The sequence below is a fragment of the Procambarus clarkii genome, chromosome 52 (assembly GCF_040958095.1).
Source record: "Procambarus clarkii isolate CNS0578487 chromosome 52, FALCON_Pclarkii_2.0, whole genome shotgun sequence".
In the NCBI taxonomy this organism is placed as follows: Eukaryota; Metazoa; Arthropoda; class Malacostraca; order Decapoda; family Cambaridae; genus Procambarus; species Procambarus clarkii.
The window spans coordinates 28,622,778-28,638,153 of NC_091201.1; the positions used below are offsets into that span (position 1 = coordinate 28,622,778).

Below are 15,376 nucleotides of genomic sequence, written 5' to 3' on the forward strand. Positions count from 1 at the left end.
GCATGGGGGGGGGGGAGTGATGGCCTGGGGGGAGGGTGTAATGGCGATGGCCTTTCAAACGCTTCCAAGCTCTATTATAAGAGACAGCAAGGCGGACAGCTCGCCTGTTGTTCTAATTCACTATTTTCCACATTTCCACATTTCTACAACTTTTCATGTTTACCCCTCTCATCTCCCCCCCCCCCAAAAAAAATAGGGATAGTGAAGACGTGTTGGGTCGGGTGGTGAAGGCTCACGAGTGATGGCCAGAATGGGTGGTGATTGCAGGAGGGAGGGGGGAGGAAAGGGGGAGGGGGGCAGTAATGATGACCAGAGGGGCAGGAGGTGATGAGGCAGTCCGTCCTCATCAACAAAGGTCAAAGTATTTCCATACACCCGACAAACCCGCTGTTTATAAATGAAACGGTTCACACACGACTCTCAACTGTTGGCGTTCGAACACGTCCGGAACAAGTGCTTCACTGACTAATTTTGTTCGGAACCCACCCCCACACAGCTGTAAATGCTTCACTCAAGTACTACAAATACAAATAATCCCCAACAAACCTAAACACCTAACCTAACCTATGCCTATATATGCACAATGTGCTAATATATTATAATATTAATTTGTATTTGAGAAAACTTCCGTTTTGAATGAACAGCATGTAAAAATTTATGAATGCGTCTGTGGGGTCGACCGCTGGATGTAATGGACTAGAGTCGTGAACGGGTTGAGTGTAAACCGTTTTTCATTCATAAACAGGGGGTTTGGCGGGTGTATGGAATCACTTTTGGGTCTTTGTTTGGAGGACGGGCACCATATAGTACATGGAGTCAAATGTAGAAATGACAAAACGTTAAAGCTTAGAGACCTACACCATTGAAAACCGAGTCTGGACCCAAGAATTGAAGCTCTACCCCGACAAGCATATATGAGAGAATATTTGTCACAAAATAGACCTGCCGCAGTATTCATGGTAAGAGCTACTACCTAGGAACCCCTTTCCCTAATATTTTGGACGATCAGTGTTTGATATTTATCTCGAGATTCATCAACAATTAATATATATTTTTTTCCTTTCAGGTGAGTTGTGATGGGCGCGTGGCGGGTCTATACAGGTACCAGTAACAATTACACATATAAATCACAATTGCGTGATGCATCAAATGAACAAATCCACAAGGGCCGTGACAAGGATTCGAACCTGCGTCCGAGAGCATCCCAGACGCTGCCTTATGCGTCTGGGATGCTCTCGGACGCAGGTTCGAATCCTTGTCACGGCCCTTGTGGATTTGCTCACCAGTAACAATGTTTGGGCTCTTCAAGTATATTTGAGACAAGAAAGAAATACATCTCAAAGGGATAGAGTAGCTTAGGCTATTTCTACCCCCCCCCCTCCCCTCCCCCGGTTTGGGCTCTGTTGTAGGGGCTGGTGTGAGGCCCACGGGACTCTTACTAAGTCGCTCTGGAAAGGGATTTATCGTGAATTTATGCATCGACTTGCGAAACCTGTACATCTCGCGCCAATCACAGCGGCTTTGTATATCTTGAAACAGTTTTCTGGTTTCGAAACTTAACAATCGATGGTTTCTATTGTTATAAACAACCTCATAGTGCTTCAGAGCTCTTAAACTATTTTATAAATGTAAACAATTCCCCCATAATTGCTGAGACGTATAGGTTTCGTAAGTGGACTCTTAAATACTTGACGAATCTTGGTCAGCCACCCGGCCTGCCTAGCTCAGCCACTGATGAACATAGTGGTTTACACACCTTAAAGTACACTAAAATGCGATATGTTTTGGGCGCCTGACAGCCGAGTGGACAGCGCTTCGGATTCGTAGTCCGTAGGTTCAGGGTTCGATCCCCGGTGGAGGCGGAGACAAATAGGCAAAAAGTTTTTCACCCTGATGTCCCTGTTACCTAGCAGTAAATACGTACCTGGGAGATAGATAGCTGCTACGGGCTGCTTCCTGGAGGGGGGGGGGGAGGGTGTAACAAAAAGGAGGCCTGATCGAGGACCGGGCCGCGGGGATGTGGATGTCTTCAAGAAACATTTAGATAAGTTCTTGCAAGAAGTGATGGACCAACCAGGGTGTAGTGGATATGGGGTCCTGCGGGCCGCTCCAAGCAACAGCCTGTTGGACCAATCTCTCACAAGTTCAAGTTTATCGAGAAAAGAAATACCTCTCAAAAGAATAGAGTAGCTTAGGCTATTTCCACCCTCGTTAATCTCTCAAGTCGAGCCTTGCCACTGACTGGGTTTGGGGTAGAAGAACTCTCAGAACCCCATCAACCAGGTACAATCCAGGCTTCAGGTCCAGCTGGCGATGTTACCCTCTTGCCTTCTCCTTATGGTATAGACATCTTTAATCACCTTGTTCCGTTTCCCCATCTTCATTACCTACACGTGTTGGAAGCTGATAAGGCAGCATCTGTGACCTTTTCGAACGTATGTTCGAACCCTCGTCACGGACCTTGTGGATTTGTTCATTTACACGTATTGGGATTGTATTCGAACAGTCATTTGTTTGCCCCACAGCTGGAGCTTTTCCAGGTCCTGATGCACCTGTCTACTCTCTCCCGCCCTGTACACGGAATACGTGTCAATGACATTGGTCGGTAATGCCATTACATAATGGTGAATGTCATATGGGGACCTCCTGTGTGGTCCCCTTTTTGAATATTTAGACCAAGTTTGCCTTTTTCCAGAACTCTGGGAAATTTCCTATCTCGCGCGTTTTATTAAATTTGTTAGATAACGGGTGATAAAGTCCTTGTGCAGCGATAGTGAGATTATGTCTGGTCTCATTGATTTTGTCTGGCCTGGCCCCCTAGGCTCTCCCCCCCCCCCCCCCTCACTCGTCCTCCACCCCTAGGCCCCCCTCACTCGTCCTCCACCCCCTAGGCTCCCCTCCCCCTCACTCGTCCTCCACCCCCTAGGCTCCCCTCACTCGTCCTCCACCCCCTAGGCTCCCCTCACTCGTCCTCCACCCCTAGGCTCCCCTCACTCGTCCTCCACCCCTAGGCTTCCCTCACTACTAACCTCCTGGACTAGGATTCAAGAAGCATTTACACATCTACTTACGAACCTGTACATCTTTCCTCAATCTTTGGCGGCTGTATTTACATGTATTAAACACACACACAGATCACACTAACGTGACGCATCAAATGAACAAATCCACAAGGGCCGTGACGAGGATTCGGACCTGCGTCCGGGAGCATCCCAGACACTCAGTCGATTAAGGCAGTGTCTGGGATGCTCCCGGACGCAGGTTAGAATCCTCGTCACGGCCCTTGTGGATTTGTTCATGTATTAAACAGTTTACGAGCATCGAAACTTGCCAATCAAATGTGGTAGTTATGAACAGGCTCCTAGTGCTTCGGAGCTCATACTTGCGTAACTACTTGATGAGTGGAGTCCCTGTTCTCGCACAGCTCGTGCCGTAACAAGAGAACAGTACATAGAAGACATACCAGCCACGGGGGCGCGGCGCCAGACAGACGCCCAACACAATGGAAAATTCATACCTCAGAGACGCTAACCAGGGGACAGGTCAACTCGGGTCACTGGTGACGTCAGGTACGATGCCCTCATGCTAATCCGTCACAAGTAACGCTTTATTATTAACATCTTTATTGACAAAATTAATTACAATTTTGCCTAATCTGAGGATTTTGATTGTCTTATTAAAGTGAGGATAATGCTAGTATTCACTGTCACGCAGGACAGAGGGTCATACACAAGACAATAGGTCTAAACTGTAGGCGGAAGCACATATATATCATGGTTACAATCAATGTTTTAATGTATGGATATGTGAAAACAACAGTAATGCTCACACGCCTGGTTCAGGTGGAGAGCAGCAGATCACGTCCAGGCAACAGATTCACCAAGCAGTTACGCCACTACTTACGAACTTGTACATCTTTTCTCAATCTTTGGCAGCTTTGTTTCCAATTATTAAATAGTTAATGAGCTCCGAAGCACCAGGAGGCTGTTTATAACAATAAGAATAGTTGAATGGGAAGTTTTCATGCTTGTAAATTGTTTAATAAATGTAAACAAAGCCGTCAAAGATTGAGGAAAGATGTACACGTTCGTAAGTGCTTTCGTGAATCTGGCCCCAGGGACCCAACAGGGGGGGGAGGGGGTGTAGGGTGTGGTGACTCCGGGAAGAACAGCGTCTCAAGGTCACGTGGAACAACCGGTGCAGTAAGTCTGGCTCTTGTACCCACCACCAGGTCATTCCATTTATCTTTGCCTCTGGTAGGGAACATAGTTAGGAAGTGGCCTTTTTTAATGTGTTAAAATGAACTCCTATTTTTAATGTGTCATTCCCGTGTGTATTAATGGTACCTGTCTTAGTGATATTGATCTTACTCGCCCCTTTGACCCCTAGTGCCCTTAATTATCCAGTACTCCCCCCCCCCCTACCCCTTGTCAGTCCCTTGTTGAGGTGTATCGGTACCAGAAGTCCTCTACGGGCTCACCATAGCTCGTGCTACTTGGAACTTTTTGTTCCAGGTAGCGAATCTTTAACAACAACAACGTGTCCAGCCTTGTTCCGGTGTAGTCTATAACCACCCCAAGTGGTTTCAGGATTATTTGAGTGACGGGGCCAGGCTCTTGTTACCATTCATTTGTTCCTTACACCTGTCACGGGAGGACATTACACATCCACAAGTCCTACGGTTCTCTCCCTCCGGTCTCCTGTCCGGGAAAAATCAGGGTGGTGGCAGTGTTGTTTCATATTTGGCAAGTCATGCGAAGACCATGCAAAGACGCGCTCCTCTAACTGTAGCAGCTGATATTTTTCTCTCTCCCCGTCGCTATCTTGTCCTCTCAGCTCTCCCTCTGTCTCTCGCTCCCTCTGTCTCTTGTCCTCTCAGCTCTCCCTCTGTCTCTCGCTTGCTCTCTTGTCCTCTCAGCTCTCCTTCTGTCTCTCGCTTGCTCTCTTGTCCTCTCAGCTCTCCCTCTCTCTCGCTCCCCTGCGCTCTCTTGTTCTCTCTCCATGTTGCTTGCTTTTTCTCGCTCTCTTATTTCCTCAAGTTGTCTGCACAGAGCTCAGTCTATCTTGAGTAATTATTTAGGTCGTGGTGTAAGTGTCAATATATCACAATAGCGAGGACTGGTTACTACAAGAATGGGGTGATAGCGGCTTCCAACATTACAGTGCTTCTCGTGCAGTGCTTGAGCTCCGCCTCCCCTCACTGTCGTGTCTACTTCTGCAGTTCACACATTGTTTATACTGTGTGTGTTGTGTGTACTGTACCCAGGCTGCTCCACCCTCCTTCCCGCGCCCTCTCTGGTGTCCTCTCCCTTCCTGCGCTCCGGGGCATGGCCACCAAGCCACTCATCCCTACAGCTGGGGGCCACAAGCTTGGATCTGCCCGGGGCAACCAAGGCCCACAATATTTATTCCACGATGAAATACAGACAAGAAAACCCCCCCCCACAAATAAAATAAAATTTTACCCTACTGAGATAACGGGCAAAGCATGTAGGGAAGCATTAAGGTGCGCTGTGGCATATACTGGCATCCATATGCATATGTTAAAATGTGTGTGACGAATGTTACAACACTCACTACCTCTGTGACACTAGAGGATGACCTTAGCTTATCTACAACACACACATTCCACACATTTCATATATATATTTAACATATATTCCATATTTTTCTTCATGGGCTCCTTCCCCCCCCCCTAAAAAAATCAAATCAAAGTGACGGATAATTCAATGTCTGAAAACATTAATATTCTAAACTGGTTTAGATGTGACACTTTTACAGTAAATGGGTACCACGAAATGTTGGTCGGACAACAGTGTAACTGATGGGATTAGGGTTACCCGTGACGGGGTTGTTAAGCCCAGAACCTTCAATCCAGATACAATCCAGGAGTCGTCAAATCTTGAGTATTCCGTAAGAAACTGGGAGCAGTATCAGGAATATCCAGCTATTAGATCCACGATGGTGACTATGGGTATGAGAGACTATCCTACGTGACGGGTAACTATTACTTTAACGTTACTGTAACTATTACTTTAACGTTACTGTAACTATTACTTTAACGTGACGGGTAACTATTACTTTAACGTTACTGTAACTATTACGATCCTTTACATAGTATAGGGAGCCTCATACATGCCCTGGTATACAGGTTGCTACAGAAGTACCTGGCGCCCTTCGTCGATACGTCCAATGTTAGAACCATTGTTTTTCCTCTCCCCCTCAAGACTTTCCTTTCATTTACCCTCACTTATTGTCCACGGTCTCGTCTCTGACGTACTCTCCCCTCTGTCTCTCCCCCTTCGCCTCTTTCTTCTCTAGTAATGAGCCTGCTTGCCTCTCCCCTCTCCCCTCTCTTCCTTCTGTCTGGCGGTGAAAGCAACCCTTTCATCCCCCTCCCCTCAGGGGACGAGACCAACCCCCCCCCCCCCTCCACAGAATAGGCATAGTTGGACTGCATATTTTCAAGTCTTCACTGGAAGAAAAAGATAAAAATATATAATTCGTAACAAAAGCAATTCTCTTTATAGGCGAAGAAAACCCATTACAGACCTACTCAAACGACCCACTCTGCCGAGAACGACAAAGAAGACTATTTAGAGGAATACAAACTATTGAGCTAAAAGTCCAAGAATCATTTGACAATCCAAGAGACAACAACAACAAAATACCATCAGCGAAACTGAGAAGATGATGAATATTTCTATGTAGAGTCCAGAACACAAACCACATCTAGTCTTGGCTCCTTGCTCAAAGGAGATGAATCATTCACTGATGACAACCTTGCCTTGTGATGATTTAGAGGATTAACGTCTCCACGGCCTAGTTAGTGATCACCTGGATACCTGCTTGATGGGGTTCTGGGAGTTCTTCTTCTCCCCATGACTTGATAACTTGGTCCAACAGGCTGTTGCTTGGAGCAACCAGCAGGCCTACATAACCACTACAGCCTGGTTGATCCGGCACTTCTTGCAAGAATTTGTCTAAGTGCCTCTTGAAGACGTCCACCTTTGTTCCGGCAATAATTCTAATGTTTACTGAGAGGATGTTGAACAGCTGTGGACCCCTGATGTTCAGACAGTGTTCTCTGATTGTGCCTATGGCACCTCTACTCCTTACTGGATCTACTGTATTCTGCTTTTCCTTTCGTACCTTTCGCTCCAGTATGGTATTCTACTGTGCAAAATTGGGACCTGGACTTCCGTATCTTCGATGTATATATTATTTGATACACCTCTCGTCTCCTCTCCAGGGAATACATTTTCAGAGGTTTGAGACGGTCCCAATAATTTAGATGTTTTATCGTGTCTATGCGTGCCGTATATGTTCTCTGTATTCCCTCTAAATCAGAGACCTCTCCCGCTCTGAAAGGGGAAGCGAGTATCGAGCAATACTCTAAGGCGGGGCAGCACTAGTGATTTAAATAGTATTAGCATTGCTGTGGGATTTATGGATTAAAACGTTCTCATAATCCATTAGCCATGGTCATGCACACCGCCTCAGGCCCTCGCTCGTGGAATTCCATATTCATTAATTTATTAAAATTGAAAAGCAGCATCATCACAGGCCCCAAGCATGTACAGACAGTCTTGTGACCGGTCTCATTCCTGACATTTAAAATACTGCAAATAACACCACACACTGGCGAGTACAACGGAAGCAGAAATGTGAAGACCGATAGCACGAACATGACAGTTTTGTGAGAGTGCTAAGATGATCACAGAACCTGTCGTCTATATAACCCTGGCCAATGATGGATTAGAGCAGGACACTCCTGCCTCTCCCATAGGCTAGACCTTACACGGCTTGCAAGACAACCAAAACGCCCATGTAATATACACAAACTTTGCCAAAGCTTTCTACAAATGGTATAATGTCACACAAAATGCGCACCAAATAATAACCGGCAAAACAGAAATTGGATCTTAAATTCCACATGAATAGAACCCAAAATAAAATCCAAATGAGCCCCCCACGAAAAGCTGAGTTATCTTGAGGTTATCTTGAGATGATTTCGGGGCTTTAGTGTCCCCGTGGCCCGGTCTTCGACCAGGCCTCCACCCCCAGGAAGCAGCCCGTGACAGCTGACTAACACCCAGGTACCTATTTTACTGCTAGGTAACAGGGGCATAGGGTGAAAGAAACTCTGCCCATTGTTTCTCGCCGGCGCCTGGGATCGAACCCAGGACCACAAGTCCAGTGTGCTGTCCGCTCGGCCGACCGGCTCCCTTGGAGTTGCAGACTCGTGCTCACTCCCGACACAAACAAGGCCACCAACTATGATACCTTGCCATCCGCTCCAGATTACACTTGGAGGTTTACGAAGAGAGACCAGAGGACGCAGTAAACCTCCAAAATGGTGTACAAGTTTCAGTACAGTCATAACATAACTATTGCAAGAAAACAAGTAAGAGTCCTGAGGGTAATCATAGTGGCAAACCTTTTTATGAACACAATAAAATAGCGGTCAAAACGGCATGGAAAAATATAGTAGGCTGAGTAACGAGAACTTTTCAAAGAAAAAAAAAAGTCCTAAACATATGATTGTACTAGGATGCTGCAGGTGTAATTTTGTTGTTAATATAACTTCAGGGTTATATATTATATAACTTCAGGGTTATATATAATATAACTTCAGTGTGATTAGTTAATATTAGTTCTGTAAATGGTGTTCTCGCCGTGGTAACTGTGGTATTGTGCCAGTCTCCGCCTTACCGGTCTGATGGTGAACTACTCCTGACACACTCACAGTATCGCACCACCGTGACTGCATCAATGAGAAAATCCGTAGGAGCCGTGATGAGGGTGCGAACCTACGCCCTGGGTGTTCCCATGGCATGTGCGTGGGAACATTCTCCACATAGGTTCGAACCCTAACCACGGCTCCTACGGATTTTCTCAAACTACTACTGTTATGCCAGTAGATATCGCCTTTCAAATTCATAGACCTCTCCTCCCTCTCTCTGGGTGCTAGGCCCTTCCATCCCCATCCTTCTTGACTTCCTCACTTCGACTGTGTCGACCATCATATTTTTTCGGGTCGTCATTGTTCGTTGTTTATACCGAGGTGGTCTCTCTTGCACCTCGGTGCTTTCCTCTCTCATGCTTCTTCCTCCTCCCCCTTCCTTCATCGTTAAATTTGCAACTCTTGCTTTTTCTCTTACACTTCTCGTACATTGTATTTTTATATTTCATGCGTGTTCCTCTCTCTCCGTTTGCTACTTCTTTTTTATTTCTCCTCCCCCTGCTGCTGCTTCTTCTTCTGTTCTCATCTTTTGTTTTACTCCTCTTGCAAGCCATTGGTGGCTGCTACTTGTCGGTGCCTGTGTGTGTGGGTGTTTTAGAGAGAGAGAGAGAGAGAGAGAGAGAGAGAGAGAGAGAGAGGGAGAGGGGGAGAGTGAGCGCGTGCAGAGGCACAGTCAGACTGACAGTCAGACTGACAGTCAGACTGACAGTCAGACTGACAGTCAGACTGACAGTCAGACTGACAGTCAGACTGACAGTCAGACTGACAGTCAGACTGACAGTCAACACAGGTGCGGGTGAGAGTGATGGTTGGCGCCAGGTTACCAGCATTACCCCTGCACACTCTGACAACTGTGCTCAACAGTTAGAGAGCTGGACGCTGCCGGCCGCCAGTAACAGCCCTCGGGAAAGTGGCTTACATTAAAGGGAAGGATGGAGAGGGAGAATGGATGGAGGTAAACAGAGGTAGGTGGGTGAGAGTGGGAGGCAGGGGAGAGTGGGAGGCAGGAGAGAGTGGGAGGCAGGGGAGAGCCACATACACAGCTCTCACACAAGACCCTGGTACAGGCGACTCACTCATGGGGGCACGAAAGTGCACTAAAACACGAAATGGAAGATTTTGTTTATTTTCCGCCGAGGAGGATGGGAGTGAGGAGAAGGTAGAAGATAAGAAGTAAGGAGAAAGTAAGAGACAGAAGGGTGTAATAACAGGATTATGGCAAGCATTAGCGAAAATAGCTGGACGTAAACTTAAATATTACAAGTAATTGGAGGTGTAAATTTGCTTAAAGTTGGGAAGGTAAGGTTGTCAAACAGTGGCTGGGTGAGAGTTTACCTGCAGTCAGTTTTGAGAGTTGCTCTACTCCTGTAGCCCCGTTAAAGGCTGGTGCTTGGAGCGGCCTGCACGCCTGTATATCCATTACTACCCGGGGACTCTGACACCCTCACACATCTGGCAACAACGAGGGCAGGCTGGCCAAAGCCAGGCTGCGGAAGTAGAATAACTCGAAATTGTGAACGTAGAATTAACAGGTAACAACACTTGAGTCAAACTACAGGGAATAGGCGCTCTGGCTCAACAGGATCGAAATTATTAACCCTATAATGATGACGCACACTTAGTCTGTCTCCTATCCTTTGGCTAGAAGAGAGGATTAAGAAACTACACTTCGTCCTGCTGGAACTCGAAGTACGCAATTTCACCCAAGGAGTGGAGACCTTACCTTACCTTGAGAAGATATTTAGATAAAAAAAATATGGAAAACTGGTGTTGAATGGTTGAGTGAGAGGCTTGGGGCGAGGGCGGCGCCGGGTCAATATTCCACATTACTCTCATTTTCCCTTGGTTATTGAGTGGGCTGCGTCTTGATGTTGACACACCTGCCAAGTGTGGTCATACCTAGACGTTTTGTTGGGTCGAGCTCGGCTCCTGGTCCCGCCTTCCGATATTAGTTATATTGACTCAGTTCCCACATGCCTTACCATATTTGTATTTAAACTTGTCTACTTGGCTTCAACCACGGCTTCCTCTAACCCTTTCCACTTATTGATCAACCTGTCCTCCTACAACCTGTCCTCCTACAACCTGCCCTCCTACAACCTGCCCTCCTACAACCTGCCCTCCTACAACCTGCCCTCCTACAACCTGCCCTCCTACAACCTGCCCTCCTACAACCTGCCCTCCTACAACCTGCCCTCCTACAACCTGCCCTCCTACAACCTGACCTCCTACAACCTGACCTCCTACAACCTGGTTGATACCTGGTTGATGGGGTTCTGGGAGTTCTTCTACTCCCCAAGCCCGGCCCGAGGCCAGGCTCGACTTGTGAGAGTTTGGTCCACCAGGCTGTTGCTTGGAGCGGCCCGCAGGGCCACGTACCCACCACAGCCCGGCTGATCCGGAACTTCTCTTAGAAAACCGTCCAGTTTTCTCTTGAAGATGTCCACGGTTGTTCCGGCAATATTTCTTATGCTCGCTGGGAGGACGTTGAACAACCGCGGACCCCTGATGTTTATACAGTGCTCTCTGATTGTGCCTATGACACCTCTGCTCTTCACAGGTTCAATCTTGCATTTTCTTCCATATCGTTCACTCCAGTACGTTGTTATTTTACTGTGTAGATTTGGGACCTGACCCTCCAGTATTTTCCAGGTGTATATTATTTGGTATCTCTCTCGTCTCCTTTCTAGAGAGTACATTTGGAGAGCTTTGAGACGATCCCAATAATTTAGGTGTTTTATCTCGTCTATGCGTGCCGTATATGTTCTCTGTATTCCCTCTATTTCAGCAATCTCTCCTGCTCTGAAGGGGAAGTGAGTACTGAGCAGTACTCGAGACGGGACAGCACAAGTGACTTGAAGAGTACAACCATTGTGATGGGATCCCTGGATTTGAAAGTTCTCGTAATCCATCCGATCATTTTTCTGGCTGACGCGATATTTGCTTGGTTATGCTCCCTAAACGTTAGATCGTCGGACATCATTATTCCCAAATCCTTGACATGCTGTTTTCCTACTATGGGAAGATTCGATTGTGTTTTGTACCCTGTATTATGTTTCAGATCCTCATTTTTGCCGTACCTGAGTACCTGAAATTTATCACTGTTAAACATCATGTTATTTTCTGCTGCCCAATCAAAAACTTTGTTGACATCTGCTTGTAGTTTTTCAATGTCTTCAGCAGAGGTAATTTTCATGCTGATTTTTGTGTCATCTGCAAAGGACGACACGAAGCTGTGGCGTGTATTTTTGTCTATATCAGATATGAGAATAAGGAACAGTAGCGGTGCAAGGACTGTACCTTGAGGTACAGAGCTTTTAACATACAACCTGACCTCCTACAACCTGACCTCCTACAACCTGACCTCCTACAACCTGACCTCCTACAACCTGACCTCCTACAACCTGACCTCCTACAACCTGTCCTCCTACAACCTGTCCTACAAAGAACGTCGCATTTCGATCGTATGTGTTACACAAGGACAAAAATTATCGTACTAGAAAATGGAAGCGACTCGCAAAAGTGAGCCTGTCCCGTTTTCTGTTTAGGGTCCTCTGGTAGGTTAGGATAAGGGCACTTTACATTGACCGTTTTCCTGACGCTGGGAAACCTTAGGGGGGGGGGGGCGGGCTGTATTGATACCTCTGTATTTTCTAACAGCTTTGGCTCATCAGAGCAGGAGCGACCATAGTTGAATATTTCTGTACCATTTTAAAATTTCATCCTGTGCCATAAATACTGTCATTTTATCATGTGCCGGACCAACCTGGCTGTGGTGATATGTGGACCTGCGGGCCGCTCCAAGCAACAGCCTGGTGGACCAAACTCTCACAAGTCGAGCCTGGCCTCGGGCCGGGCTTGTGGAGTAGAACTCCCAGAACCCCATCCAGCAGGTACTGCCCGATACTTCCTTTCCCTTTCAAGAGAGGAGAGATTTCTGAAAAAGAGAAGGAATACTGAAAATACTTGTGGCACAAACACTGTGTATCAAGATAGACTTGAGAATGGTCCAGGACGGACCGAAACGTCGTCGTCCCTTCACTTTCTAGTGTGTGATCTGGTAAACATTCTTCAGCCACGTTATTGTGTTTCGTCGCCTGCACTGTGTATCAACCTGCTGTCAGGGAGGAGGTACCCTGGAGGTATTGGCTTCAAAACCACTGTGTAATTAGTGCTATAATCTACTCCCCATCCATGGTTAGTTTAGGTTTGATTACATTAATACAGTGTTTTCCTAGCAAATGTGTGAAATATGAAATTCGAAAAGTATTTGAGTATTCCCTAGAATTTTATTTACTGAAAACCAAATTCTTCAGGCCGTTTCAAAGAAAACGAATTAAACATACTCGTATATTTTAAACCAATTATTTATAATACATTAAAGTTATAATTTGAGAATATTTTCTGTTTAGGAAAAACGTTCATATGCTGGTTTAAAAGTAGACCCATATTGGAGCAGTAAAATGATTTCAGACCACTTGGATAAATTTCCAGATATTTAACCAAGGCGGCTGACTGGCCACTAGAACCTCTGTACCCTTGAGAACAGCCTCCAGTATAACACCTGCATTATTGGCACCATCTCAAATTACTCAAAATGTAGACTGAAAAATTACTGTGAAAAAGAGAGAGGAGATATATCACATAATATATACATAGAAGACACTGGGCTAGGTTTGTGCGTATGAAGAGTGAAGTAACAACTTGGTGGAGTGAACCTATGGTAGGAAGTGGAGAGTAGAGGTGTCACAGGTACAGAGAACACGGAGTGAACACAACACAGGTCATAAAGTATCGGCTGGACCAAAGTCTGACCATCCACTTATGGTTTACTGCGCCTGCTGGCCGCTGGAAACAACAGCTTGATGTAGCAAGTTATCATGAGACAAGTCTGGCCCAGAGTGGCACTCTAGAGATCAACTACAGGTTGAGGCGCGGGGTTAGTGAGGTGATGAAAGGTACGAGCCCAGACTCTGGCGGAGGGTTGCCGTCAGCCGTGTTTGTCCATCACAAACACCATCATCGCTGCCAGCCATCACCATCACCCTCCTCCTCCCTATCATCATCGTCAGCCATCACCACCCTTCACCGCAACACACCATCACCAACCACCACCACCACAAACCACCAGGGGCCGGATTCACGAAAGCACTTACGCAAATATTTACGAACGTGTACATCTTTCCTCAATCTTTGATGGCTTTGATTACATTTATTGAACAGTTTACAAGCATGAAAACTTGCCAATCGACTGTTGTTATTGTTATAAACAGCCTCCTGGTGCTTCGGAACTCATGAACTGTTTAATAATTGGAAACAAAGTCGCCAAAGATTGAGAAAAGATGTACAGGTTCGTATGTGCTTGCGTAAGTCCTTTCGTGAATCTGGCCCCAGGAACCACCACAAGATGGAGAAACATGCCGGGATAACTGGGACACTGAACTGTGTAAATGAATAACTGACGGGTTAGAAAACAAAGAATCACCGTCGGAGGTGTTAAGCTTCAGAGCCGGGCCTAGTGGTGTCCTCTGATCGGCCCAGTGTCGTTCCTAATTAATGTGAATGACCTCCCCGAGGGAATGAGTCAGTGTGTGTCAATGTTTGCAGATGATGACTCGAAGCTGGCGAGAACTCTTAAAAACCGGGGGAGGACTGCAGAAAATCATAGGAAGACCTTAACAAACTGCTAGAGTGAGAAGTGACACTTGAAAAAACTTGGTACTTCTAGTTGACTGTCACCTGGCGCATGCGCGGACTAGGCTCTACACAGGGCCCACCGTTGACGGCAATTTGATACGTATCTACACACAGATCACACTAACGTGATGCATCAAATGAACAAATCCACAAGGGTCGTGACGAGGATTCGAACCTGCGTCCGGGAGCATCCCAGACACTTTCGTAGCTCAGTCGATTAAGGCAGTGTCTGGGATGCTCCCGGACGCAGGTTCGAATCCTCGTCACGGCCCTTGTGGATTTATTCATTTGATACGTATCGTCTGGCACACGTACAGTAAACATTAATGTATGTATACATTAATGTTTATCCACTATAAGGCTATGCAAGTCTATACACTACCCGACCCGACCCGACCCGACCCGACCTGACCCGACCCCAGACCTGGCGGCCCGGGAATCTCTTGATGAGCTCCAACAAACACACACACATCCAGTTGATTATTGTGTTAAGAGTAAAGTGATCTTCCTAATGACTCATTATAAGTAGTGTGGATACCCTCAGGTGAATTGTTAAGCGTCGTTACACCTTGATAGTGAACACTTTGTTCCTAGTTAGGGATTGTGACCTTTCATCACGGTTTGTTTTATGAGAGTGAACATGTTGGAGATGAAGTGTGATAGTCAGCAGTATTGTTGGCCTTGGTGACATATTGTTGTGCATCAACTGCTCCTCGTAAGGTTGGAGAACGTCCAGCCAATATTCACGACAAGAATGCACTCGGTGAAACACCTCATATATTTGGAACGTTTAAAATCCTCTACATTTATCTGGAATGCAAGCAGTTAGTGTTGTACATGACTGTCTACCTCTGTACGTGTTGGAGACTGACGGGTGTTGACGGTGTGACGGTAGTATGTGTCCTGTCACAGTCCCAGTCAACCCTGTCCATG

General features: G+C 46.4%; 1 protein-coding gene across 15 annotated transcripts in view; it reads left to right on the plus strand.

The window, feature by feature from the left end:
* Ptpmeg2 (Protein tyrosine phosphatase Meg2) overlaps positions 1-15,376 on the plus strand; it is a 178,080-nt gene that overhangs the window by 110,842 nt on the left and 51,862 nt on the right. For 3 of the 15 annotated variants that reach the window (XM_069304573.1, XM_069304571.1, XM_069304572.1), the window contains one exon: positions 1,067-1,101. The exons of the other annotated variants lie outside the window; for them this stretch is intronic. The gene's annotated coding sequence lies outside the window, so the exon portion shown is untranslated. The remainder of the gene's footprint in view (positions 1-1,066; positions 1,102-15,376) is intronic. 15 annotated transcript variants of the gene reach the window in all.